This window comes from Electrophorus electricus, chromosome 2, assembly GCF_041902795.1.
Source record: "Electrophorus electricus isolate QZ-2024a chromosome 2, ASM4190279v1, whole genome shotgun sequence".
Lineage (NCBI taxonomy): Eukaryota > Metazoa > Chordata > Actinopteri > Gymnotiformes > Gymnotidae > Electrophorus > Electrophorus electricus.
The window spans coordinates 769,351-779,456 of NC_137498.1; the positions used below are offsets into that span (position 1 = coordinate 769,351).

General features: G+C 41.0%; 3 non-coding genes across 3 annotated transcripts; all 3 read right to left on the reverse strand.

Moving 5' to 3' along the window:
* Positions 1-2,581: 2,581 nt before the first annotated feature.
* LOC118241947 (U6 spliceosomal RNA) lies at positions 2,582-2,688 on the reverse strand. The gene has a single exon (XR_004776440.2). It is a non-coding gene; the product is annotated as a U6 spliceosomal RNA (small nuclear RNA).
* Positions 2,689-5,811: 3,123 nt separating this feature from the next.
* On the reverse strand, positions 5,812-5,918 carry LOC118241946 (U6 spliceosomal RNA). The gene has a single exon (XR_004776439.1). It is a non-coding gene; the product is annotated as a U6 spliceosomal RNA (small nuclear RNA).
* Positions 5,919-9,062: 3,144 nt separating this feature from the next.
* On the reverse strand, positions 9,063-9,169 carry LOC118241945 (U6 spliceosomal RNA). The gene has a single exon (XR_004776438.1). It is a non-coding gene; the product is annotated as a U6 spliceosomal RNA (small nuclear RNA).
* Positions 9,170-10,106: the final 937 nt, after the last annotated feature.

Consider the following 10,106-nt stretch of genomic DNA (forward strand, 5'->3'; position numbering starts at 1 on the left):
GAACTATTTAAAAAAATACCCGGCACCCAGTTTTAGGTACACAGCCCAAATAACACAAGATGTTGCACTAGATCAGCTTGCCCCCAGCATCAAGGTAAAGAGCTACGCAGCTGCCCTTTTAAAATGGCCCCGTAGCGGGCCCTGCCGGCGGGCCCAAACTTGCATACTCAAATAAATCACTCCATAGCATCAAATATTCTTAAAGTACAGTACATTTATCAAAGTAATATTTCTTAGGACTAAAACAAGTACCTGCTTACCGATTTTCAGCCATCTACATGCAACCGTTCGCCAGAAATCCCAAGCTGAATACACGGTGTTTTTCTGGTAAATTTCCAACAATCGTCCCTGGCCTTTTAAATGGCATTTTTAAAACATGCTTTTTCCAGGATAAGATAACATCAGATTTCCTCACAGAAAATGAAATTATCATCGAAGCAACTGCATGACAGGTTTAATTGGTATACAAAGGGATGGTAAAGTTCTTTAATTGCATGCTCAAGTCTTTGCACAAAAACACATGTTCATTTCCTTCGCAAGATAACACAAACTATGCAAACCTTTTAGTTACCTCAAAATGCATGTTACAGACTTAAAAGTGTTCATGAATAGAGCATTAGACTGCCCTTTTGTATTTTCTATTGATTTCTATTGGCCATTGCAGCGCCATTGTCTTGGAGTGACAGCAATTCTCAACAATGTGTGAAGTGGGAAGGGGGGGTGACTATCCTTTACTTCCCAAGTGAATCCAGGGCAAGTAACACGATTGGCAGCTGTTTCATCAAATAGTGGACGTGTAGACGAAAACCTAGACCCCACACACTTGCTTTATTTAGTCATACCTTTAATGTTTAAAGGTCTGCATACTATCACCCAGTGCTTCAGTGTCGTTAGCCGATAAAGTGTAGCGCATGGGTTTGATGCTGTTTTACGAATCTCGTACAGCCATAAGAATGATTTGATTACCAATACTTTTTTTTAAAGCACGGAAAGGAAGAGGCTTATTTTAGCTGAAGTTTATGCGGAGTTGATTGGGTGCTGCTAGTATAGACTATCTTGGCTGTCAGCATGGGCAAGCTTTGATGTTTGCATAGCAAATCACTGGATGTTTTCATTCACTGCTGGAAAAATTCATAATCTTGCTACAAATTGTCAGTATATATGAGAAAGTATAATTTTTTTTGCAGTATTACAGAATTTACTGCATTTTCCCCAGCATTTACAGTATTAGCTACAGTTTTTTCCCTTAATAACAATGATGCTATGAAGCTAATATTGTTGTGAAACTTACTAAAGTAACATACTGTGATGTTTTAGCAAAAAGAAACATGCAAACTTGATGTATAGTGAATGACGACTTTGTGTGCATTTGGACAGGTTTTTGGACACTTTGGAGACGTCTAGGACATGTGGTGGAAAATACTGTGTAGCTACTTAGTCATTTCATGTATATGCTCAAACCTGTTCAGATTACTAGACAAGACCCTGGTGAATCAGAAAATGTAGAGCATGAATGAAATCAAAGAACACATTATACACCCAAAAAAATCAGTCACTTTGTTTTTTTAACATTTGTTTCTGTATTGGAAGAGCTCAAATGGAAACATAATGATGGACAAATAAGTCTGGATGTAAATGGATTGCTTATCCCAACTGCCTACTTCAGTTTAAATTCTTCAGTTTAAATACATGCACAACTCCAAACAGACAGCGTTAGACCAAACAAGTACAAAGCATTCAAAATGAGTTTAAAACAGCAAGAGCAGCATACCATTAACAAAAAACATCCAGGAAAACCACAAAGTTGAGATTCCTGCATGTGAAGAATTTACAAAGGTAAAAACAGCCCAAGCACCATGGCTGAGTACGGCTGAGCATAGCATAGCATAGCCTTGCCTTGCCTTGCCTTGCCTTGCCTTATCCCCATTTCTGATTATAACCTCATCCCACCCAGCCAGGTATGCATGCTTGGGGAAGGTAGATATAGAAGGACCCTTTCCCCACTGCACAACACAGGAAAAGGATAAGGGTAAAGATCAAGCGGCGGGGCAGACCCTGACAAGGCAGGAAGGGGGAGTTAGGGGGTGAGATTGCAGGGCAAGGGGCGGAGACTTGATTAAAGGGAAGGGAAGGCGCTGGAGGAAATTCTCATCTTGCACTTCCAACCCAGCAAAGGACAAAAATACATATGTATAGCACCCTCTACCCACTGGATATTAATTTATCCAGCACCGGCAAGCATCGTTCACTCATTCATGGACTGATATCTAGGTGTGGAGAGAGTCTCTGTGACTTTTTGTCAATTTCTGTATTTGAACAACAACTAAAAACCAGTCAGTCAGTGACATCTCCATTAGTTCGTTGTTGAAAATCACAGTGTGTGCGCAGTGCTTTAGCCATACCCTACAGTTTAATGTATTTTGCTCAATCTCAAAGTTATGCTCCTAACTTAGACTGTCTCTGAAACGTGATGTTGAGCCGTAGAAAAGGTGCTAGTTTTATAAGTGAAGCGGAAGCGTCGTAATTCTTGGTCCACAGATGGCAGGACCTGCCGGATTGGCATGCCACGTCTCCGGTGGCCAAAAATGCGGAGCGCTTCACGGATTTGCGTGTCATCCTTTCGCAGGGGCCATGCTAATCTTCTCTGTATCGATCCAATTTTAGTATATGTGCTGCCGTAACAAGCACGTCACCACTGCTGCACGGGGCACACATATAACCGCCCATTCCGGGAAGAGGTCTCTGCAAGACGGCAGGTCTCAGAGGCCCGTAGGTCACCGTTATGATTCGTCAGAGGACAGGAAGGTGACTCCACCCACTCATGGAGCAAAACCAGCCTCCCCGTGTCTCCCAAAAAAACTTGATAATTTTTTACATCAAACAATAACCCTAACCTGACGTTTGAAACCTTGATCCAAAGCCATGATGAAAGGAAATCCAAAACTAGCCAAGCACCTTATTTGTGGAATCAATTCACACTCTCAGATTGACAGTTGCTTTAAGGTTTTTCATCTTAGCTAGGTTTAGGGACAACATTTAGAATTTGGTAATAAATCAAAAAGAACTTGTTAAAAGAGGGTGTCACTGACTGAAATCTTACATGCTACATAGAAAGGTATAAATACAAATCACAGCACTTTTCTTCAACAAATGATTATAAGCACAATGCTCACAAAGAAGGACATTCATCAAAAGCTGCAAATTTAAGACCACCTCGTCGTCCGTCGTCTATGTCCGCAACGAATCGAACTATTTAAAAAAATACCCGGCACCCAGTTTTAGGTACACAGCCCAAATAACACAAGATGTTGCACTAGATCAGCTTGCCCCCAGCATCAAGGTAAAGAGCTACGCAGCTGCCCTTTTAAAATGGCCCCGTAGCGGGCCCTGCCGGCGGGCCCAAACTTGCATACTCAAATAAATCACTCCATAGCATCAAATATTCTTAAAGTACAGTACATTTATCAAAGTAATATTTCTTAGGACTAAAACAAGTACCTGCTTACCGATTTTCAGCCATCTACATGCAACCGTTCGCCAGAAATCCCAAGCTGAATACACGGTGTTTTTCTGGTAAATTTCCAACAATCGTCCCTGGCCTTTTAAATGGCATTTTTAAAACATGCTTTTTCCAGGATAAGATAACATCAGATTTCCTCACAGAAAATGAAATTACCATCAAAGCAACTGCATGACAGGTTTAATTGGTATACAAAGGGATGGTAAAGTTCTTTAATTGCATGCTCAAGTCTTTGCACAAAAACACATGTTCATTTCCTTCGCAAGATAACACAAACTATGCAAAACTTTTAGTTACCTCAAAATGCATGTTACAGACTTAAAAGTGTTCATGAATAGAGCATTAGACTGCCCTTTTGTATTTTCTATTGATTTCTATTGGCCATTGCAGCGCCATTGTCTTGGAGTGACAGCAATTCTCAACAATGTGTGAAGTGGGAAGGGGGGGTGACTATCCTTTACTTCCCAAGTGAATCCAGGGCAAGTAACACGATTGGCAGCTGTTTCATCAAATAGTGGACGTGTAGACGAAAACCTAGACCCCACACACTTGCTTTATTTAGTCATACCTTTAATGTTTAAAGGTCTGCATACTATCACCCAGTGCTTCAGTGTCGTTAGCCGATAAAGTGTAGCACATGGGTTTGATGCTGTTTTGCGAATCTCGTACAGCCATAAGAATGATTTGATTACCAATACTTTTTTTAAAGCACGGAAAGGAAGAGGCTTATTTTAGCTGAAGTTTATGCGGAGTTGATTGGGTGCTGCTAGTATAGACTATCTTGGCTGTCAGCATGGGCAAGCTTTGATGTTTGCATAGCAAATCACTGGATGTTTTCATTCACTGCTGAAAAATTCATAATCTTGCTACAAATTGTCAGTATATATGAGAAAGTATAATTTATTTTGCAGTATTACAGAATTTACTGCATTTTCCCCAGCATTTACAGTATTAGCTACAGTTTTTTCCCTTAATAACAATGATGCTATGAAGCTAATATTGTTGTGAAACTTACTAAAGTAACATACTGTGATGTTTTAGCAAAAAGAAACATGCAAACTTGATGTATAGTGAATGACGACTTTGTGTGCATTTGGACAGGTTTTTGGACACTTTGGAGACGTCTAGGACATCTGGTGGAAAATACTGTGTAGCTACTTAGTCATTTCATGTATATGCTCAAAACTGTTCAGATTATTAGACAAGACCCTGGTGAATCAGAAAATGTAGAGCATGAATGAAATCAAAGAACACATTATAAACCCAAAAAAATCAGTCACTTTGTTTTTTTAACATTTGTTTCTGTATTGGAAGAGCTCAAATGGAAACATAATGATGGACAAATAAGTCTGGATGTAAATGGATTGCTTATCCCCACTGCCTACTTCAGTTTAAATACATGCACAACTCCAAACAGACAGCGTTAGACCAAACAAGTACAAAGCATTCAAAATGAGTTTAAAATAGCAAGAGCAGCATACCATTAACAAAAAATATCCAGGAAAACCACAAAGTTGAGATTCCTGCATGTGAAGAATTTACAAAGGTAAAAACAGCCCAAGCACCATGGCTGAGTACGGCTGAGCATAGCATAGCCTTGCCTTGCCTTGCCTTGCCTTGCCTTGCCTTATCCCCATTTCTGATTATAACCTCATCCCACCCAGCCAGGTATGCATGCTTGGGGAAGGTAGATATAGAATGACCCTTTCCCCACTGCACAACACAGGAAAAGGATAAGGGTAAAGATCAAGCGGCGGGGCAGACCCTGACAAGGCAGGAAGGGGGAGTTAGGGGGTGAGATTGCAGGGCAAGGGGCGGAGACTTGATTAAAGGGAAGGGAAGGCGCTGGAGGAAATTCTCATCTTGCACTTCCAACCCAGCAAAGGACAAAAATACATATGTATAGCACCCTCTACCCACTGGATATTAATTTATCCAGCACCGGCAAACATCGTTCACTCATTCATGGACTGATATCTAGGTGTGGAGAGAGTCTCTGTGACTTTTTGTCAATTTCTGTATTTGAACAACAACTAAAAACCAGTCAGTCAGTGACATCTCCATTAGTTCGTTGTTGAAAATCTCAGTGTGTGCGCAGTGCTTTAGCCATACCCTACAGTTTAATGTATTTTGCTCAATCTCAAAGTTATGCTCCTAACTTAGACTGTCTCTGAAACGTGACGTTGAGCCGTAGAAAAGGTGCTAGTTTTATAATTGAAGCGGAAGCGTCGTAATTCTTGGTCCACAGATGGCAGGACCTGCCGGATTGGCATGCCACGTCTCCGGTGGCCAAAAATGTGGAGCGCTTCACGGATTTGCGTGTCATCCTTTCGCAGGGGCCATGCTAATCTTCTCTGTATCGATCCAATTTTAGTATATGTGCTGCCGTAACAAGCACGTCACCACTGCTGCACGGGGCACACATATAACTGCCCATGCCGGGAAGAGGTCTCTGCAAGACGGCAGGTCTCAGAGGCCCGTAGGTCACCGTTATGATTCGTCAGAGGACAGGAAGGTGACTCCACCCACTCATGGAGCAAAACCAGCCTCCCCGTGTCTCCCAAAAAAAACTTGATAATTTTTTACATCAAACAATAACCCTAACCTGACGTTTGAAACCTTGATCCAAAGCCATGATGAAAGGAAATCCAAAACTAGCCAAGCACCTTATTTGTGGAATCAATTCACACTCTCAGATTGACAGTTGCTTTAAGGTTTTTCATCTTAGCTAGGTTTAGGGACAACATTTAGATTTTGGTAATAAATCAAAAAGAACTTGTTAAAAGAGGGTGTCACTGACTGAAATCTTACATGCTACATAGAAAGGTATAAATACAAATCACAGCACTTTTCTTCAACAAATGATTATAAGCACAATGCTCACAAAGAAGGACATTCATCAAAAGCTGCAAATTTAAGACCACCTCGTCGTCCGTCGTCTATGTCCGCAACGAATCGAACTATTTAAAAAAATACCCGGCACCCAGTTTTAGGTACACAGCCCAAATAACACAAGATGTTGCACTAGATCAGCTTGCCCCCAGCATCAAGGTAAAGAGCTACGCAGCTGCCCTTTTAAAATGGCCCCGTAGCGGGCCCTGCCGGCGGGCCCAAACTTGCATACTCAAATAAATCACTCCATAGCATCAAATATTCTTAAAGTACAGTACATTTATCAAAGTAATATTTCTTAGGACTAAAACAAGTACCTGCTTACCGATTTTCAGCCATCTACATGCAACCGTTCGCCAGAAATCCCAAGCTGAATACACGGTGTTTTTCTGGTAAATTTCCAACAATCGTCCCTGGCCTTTTAAATGGCATTTTTAAAACATGCTTTTTCCAGGATAAGATAACATCAGATTTCCTCACAGAAAATGAAATTATCATCAAAGCAACTGCATGACAGGTTTAATTGTTATACAAAGGGATGGTAAAGTTCTTTAATTGCGTGCTCAAGTCTTTGCACAAAAACACATGTTCATTTCCTTCGCAAGATAACACAAACTATGCAAACCTTTTAGTTACCTCAAAATGCATGTTACAGACTTAAAAGTGTTCATGAATAGAGCATTAGACCGCCCTTTTGTATTTTCTATTGATTTCTATTGGCCATTGCAGCGCCATTGTCTTGGAGTGACAGCAATTCTCAACAATGTGTGAAGTGGGAAGGGGGGGTGACTATCCTTTACTTCCCAAGTGAATCCAGGGCAAGTAACACGATTGGCAGCTGTTTCATCAAATAGTGGACGTGTAGACGAAAACCTAGACCCCACACAATTGCTTTATTTAGTCATACCTTTAATGTTTAAAGGTCTGCATACTATCACCCAGTGCTTCAGTGTCGTTAGCCGATAAAGTGTAGCGCATGGGTTTGATGCTGTTTTACGAATCTCGTACAGCCATAAGAATAATTTGATTACCAATACTTTTTTTAAAGCACGGAAAGGAAGAGGCTTATTTTAGCTGAAGTTTATGCGGAGTTGATTGGGTGCTGCTAGTATAGACTATCTTGGCTGTCAGCATGGGCAAGCTTTGATGTTTGCATAGCAAATCACTGGATGTTTTCATTCACTGCTGGAAAAATTCATAATCTTGCTACAAATTGTCAGTATATATGAGAAAGTATAATTTTTTTTGCAGTATTACAGAATTTACTGCATTTTCCCCAGCATTTACAGTATTAGCTACAGTTTTTTCCCTTAATAACAATGATGCTATGAAGCTAATATTGTTGTGAAACTTACTAAAGTAACATACTGTGATGTTTTAGCAAAAAGAAACATGCAAACTTGATGTATAGTGAATGACGACTTTGTGTGCATTTGGACAGGTTTTTGGACACTTTGGAGACGTCTAGGACATCTGGTGGAAAATACTGTGTAGCTACTTAGTCATTTCATGTATATGCTCAAAACTGTTCAGATTACTAGACAAGACCCTGGTGAATCAGAAAATGTAGAGCATGAATGAAATCAAAGAACACATTATACACCCAAAAAAATCAGTCACTTTGTTTTTTTAACATTTGTTTCTGTATTGGAAGAGCTCAAATGGAAACATAATGATGGACAAATAAGTCTGGATGTAAATGGATTGCTTATCCCAACTGCCTACTTCAGTTTAAATTCTTCAGTTTAAATACATGCACAACTCCAAACAGATAGCGTTAGACCAAACAAGTACAAAGCATTCAAAATGAGTTTAAAACAGCAAGAGCAGCATACCATTAACAAAAAACATCCAGGAAAACCACAAAGTTGAGATTCCTGCATGTGAAGAATTTACAAAGGTAAAAACAGCCCAAGCACCATGGCTGAGTACGGCTGAGCATAGCATAGCATAGCCTTGCCTTGCCTTGCCTTGCCTTGCCTTGCCTTATCCCCATTTCTGATTATAACCTCATCCCACCCAGCCAGGTATGCATGCTTGGAGAAGGTAGATATAGAAGGACCCTTTCCCCACTGCACAACACAGGAAAAGGATAAGGGTAAAGATCAAGTGGTGGGGCAGACCCTGACAAGGCAGGAAGGGGGAGTTAGGGGGTGAGATTGCAGGGCAAGGGGCGGAGACTTGATTAAAGGGAAGGGAAGGCGCTGGAGGAAATTCTCATCTTGCACTTCCAACCCAGCAAAGGACAAAAATACATATGTATAGCACCCTCTACCCACTGGATATTAATTTATCCAGCACCGGCAAGCATCGTTCACTCATTCATGGACTGATATCTAGGTGTGGAGAGAGTCTCTGTGACTTTTTGTCAATTTCTGTATTTGAACAACAACTAAAAACCAGTCAGTCAGTGACATCTCCATTAGTTCGTTGTTGAAAATCACAGTGTGTGCGCAGTGCTTTAGCCATACCCTACAGTTTAATGTATTTTGCTCAATCTCAAAGTTATGCTCCTAACTTAGACTGTCTCTGAAACGTGACGTTGAGCCGTAGAAAAGGTGCTAGTTTTATAAGTGAAGCGGAAGCGTCGTAATTCTTGGTCCACAGATGGCAGGACCTGCCGGATTGGCATGCCACGTCTCCGGTGGCCAAAAATGTGGAGCGCTTCACGGATTTGCGTGTCATCCTTTCGCAGGGGCCATGCTAATCTTCTCTGTATCGATCCAATTTTAGTATATGTGCTGCCGTAACAAGCACGTCACCACTGCTGCACGGGGCACACATATAACTGCCCATTCCGGGAAGAGGTCTCTGCAAGACGGCAGGTCTCAGAGGCCCGTAGGTCACCGTTATGATTCGTCAGAGGACAGGAAGGTGACTCCACCCACTCATGGAGCAAAACCAGCCTCCCCGTGTCTCCCAAAAAAACTTGATAATTTTTTACATCAAACAATAACCCTAACCTGACGTTTGAAACCTTGATCCAAAGCCATGATGAAAGGAAATCCAAAACTAGCCAAGCACCTTATTTGTGGAATCAATTCACACTCTCAGATTGACAGTTGCTTTAAGGTTTTTCATCTTAGCTAGGTTTAGGGACAACATTTAGAATTTGGTAATAAATCAAAAAGAACTTGTTAAAAGAGGGTGTCACTGACTGAAATCTTACATGCTACATAGAAAGGTATAAATACAAATCACAGCACTTTTCTTCAACAAATGATTATAAGCACAATGCTCACAAAGAAGGACATTCATCAAAAGCTGCAAATTTAAGACCACCTCGTCGTCCGTCGTCTATGTCCGCAACGAATCGAACTATTTAAAAAAATACCCGGCACCCAGTTTTAGGTACACAGCCCAAATAAGACAAGATGTTGCACTAGATCAGCTTGCCCCCAGCATCAAGGTAAAGAGCTACGCAGCTGCCCTTTTAAAATGGCCCCGTAGCGGGCCCTGCCGGCGGACCCAAACTTGCATACTCAAATAAATCACTCCATAGCATCAAATATTCTTAAAGTACAGTACATTTATCAAAGTAATATTTCTTAGGACTAAAACAAGTACCTGCTTACCGATTTTCAGCCATCTACATGCAACCGTTCGCCAGAAATCCCAAGCTGAATACACGGTGTTTTTCTGGTAAATTTCCAACAATCGGCCCTGGCCTTTTAAATGGCATTTTTAAAACATG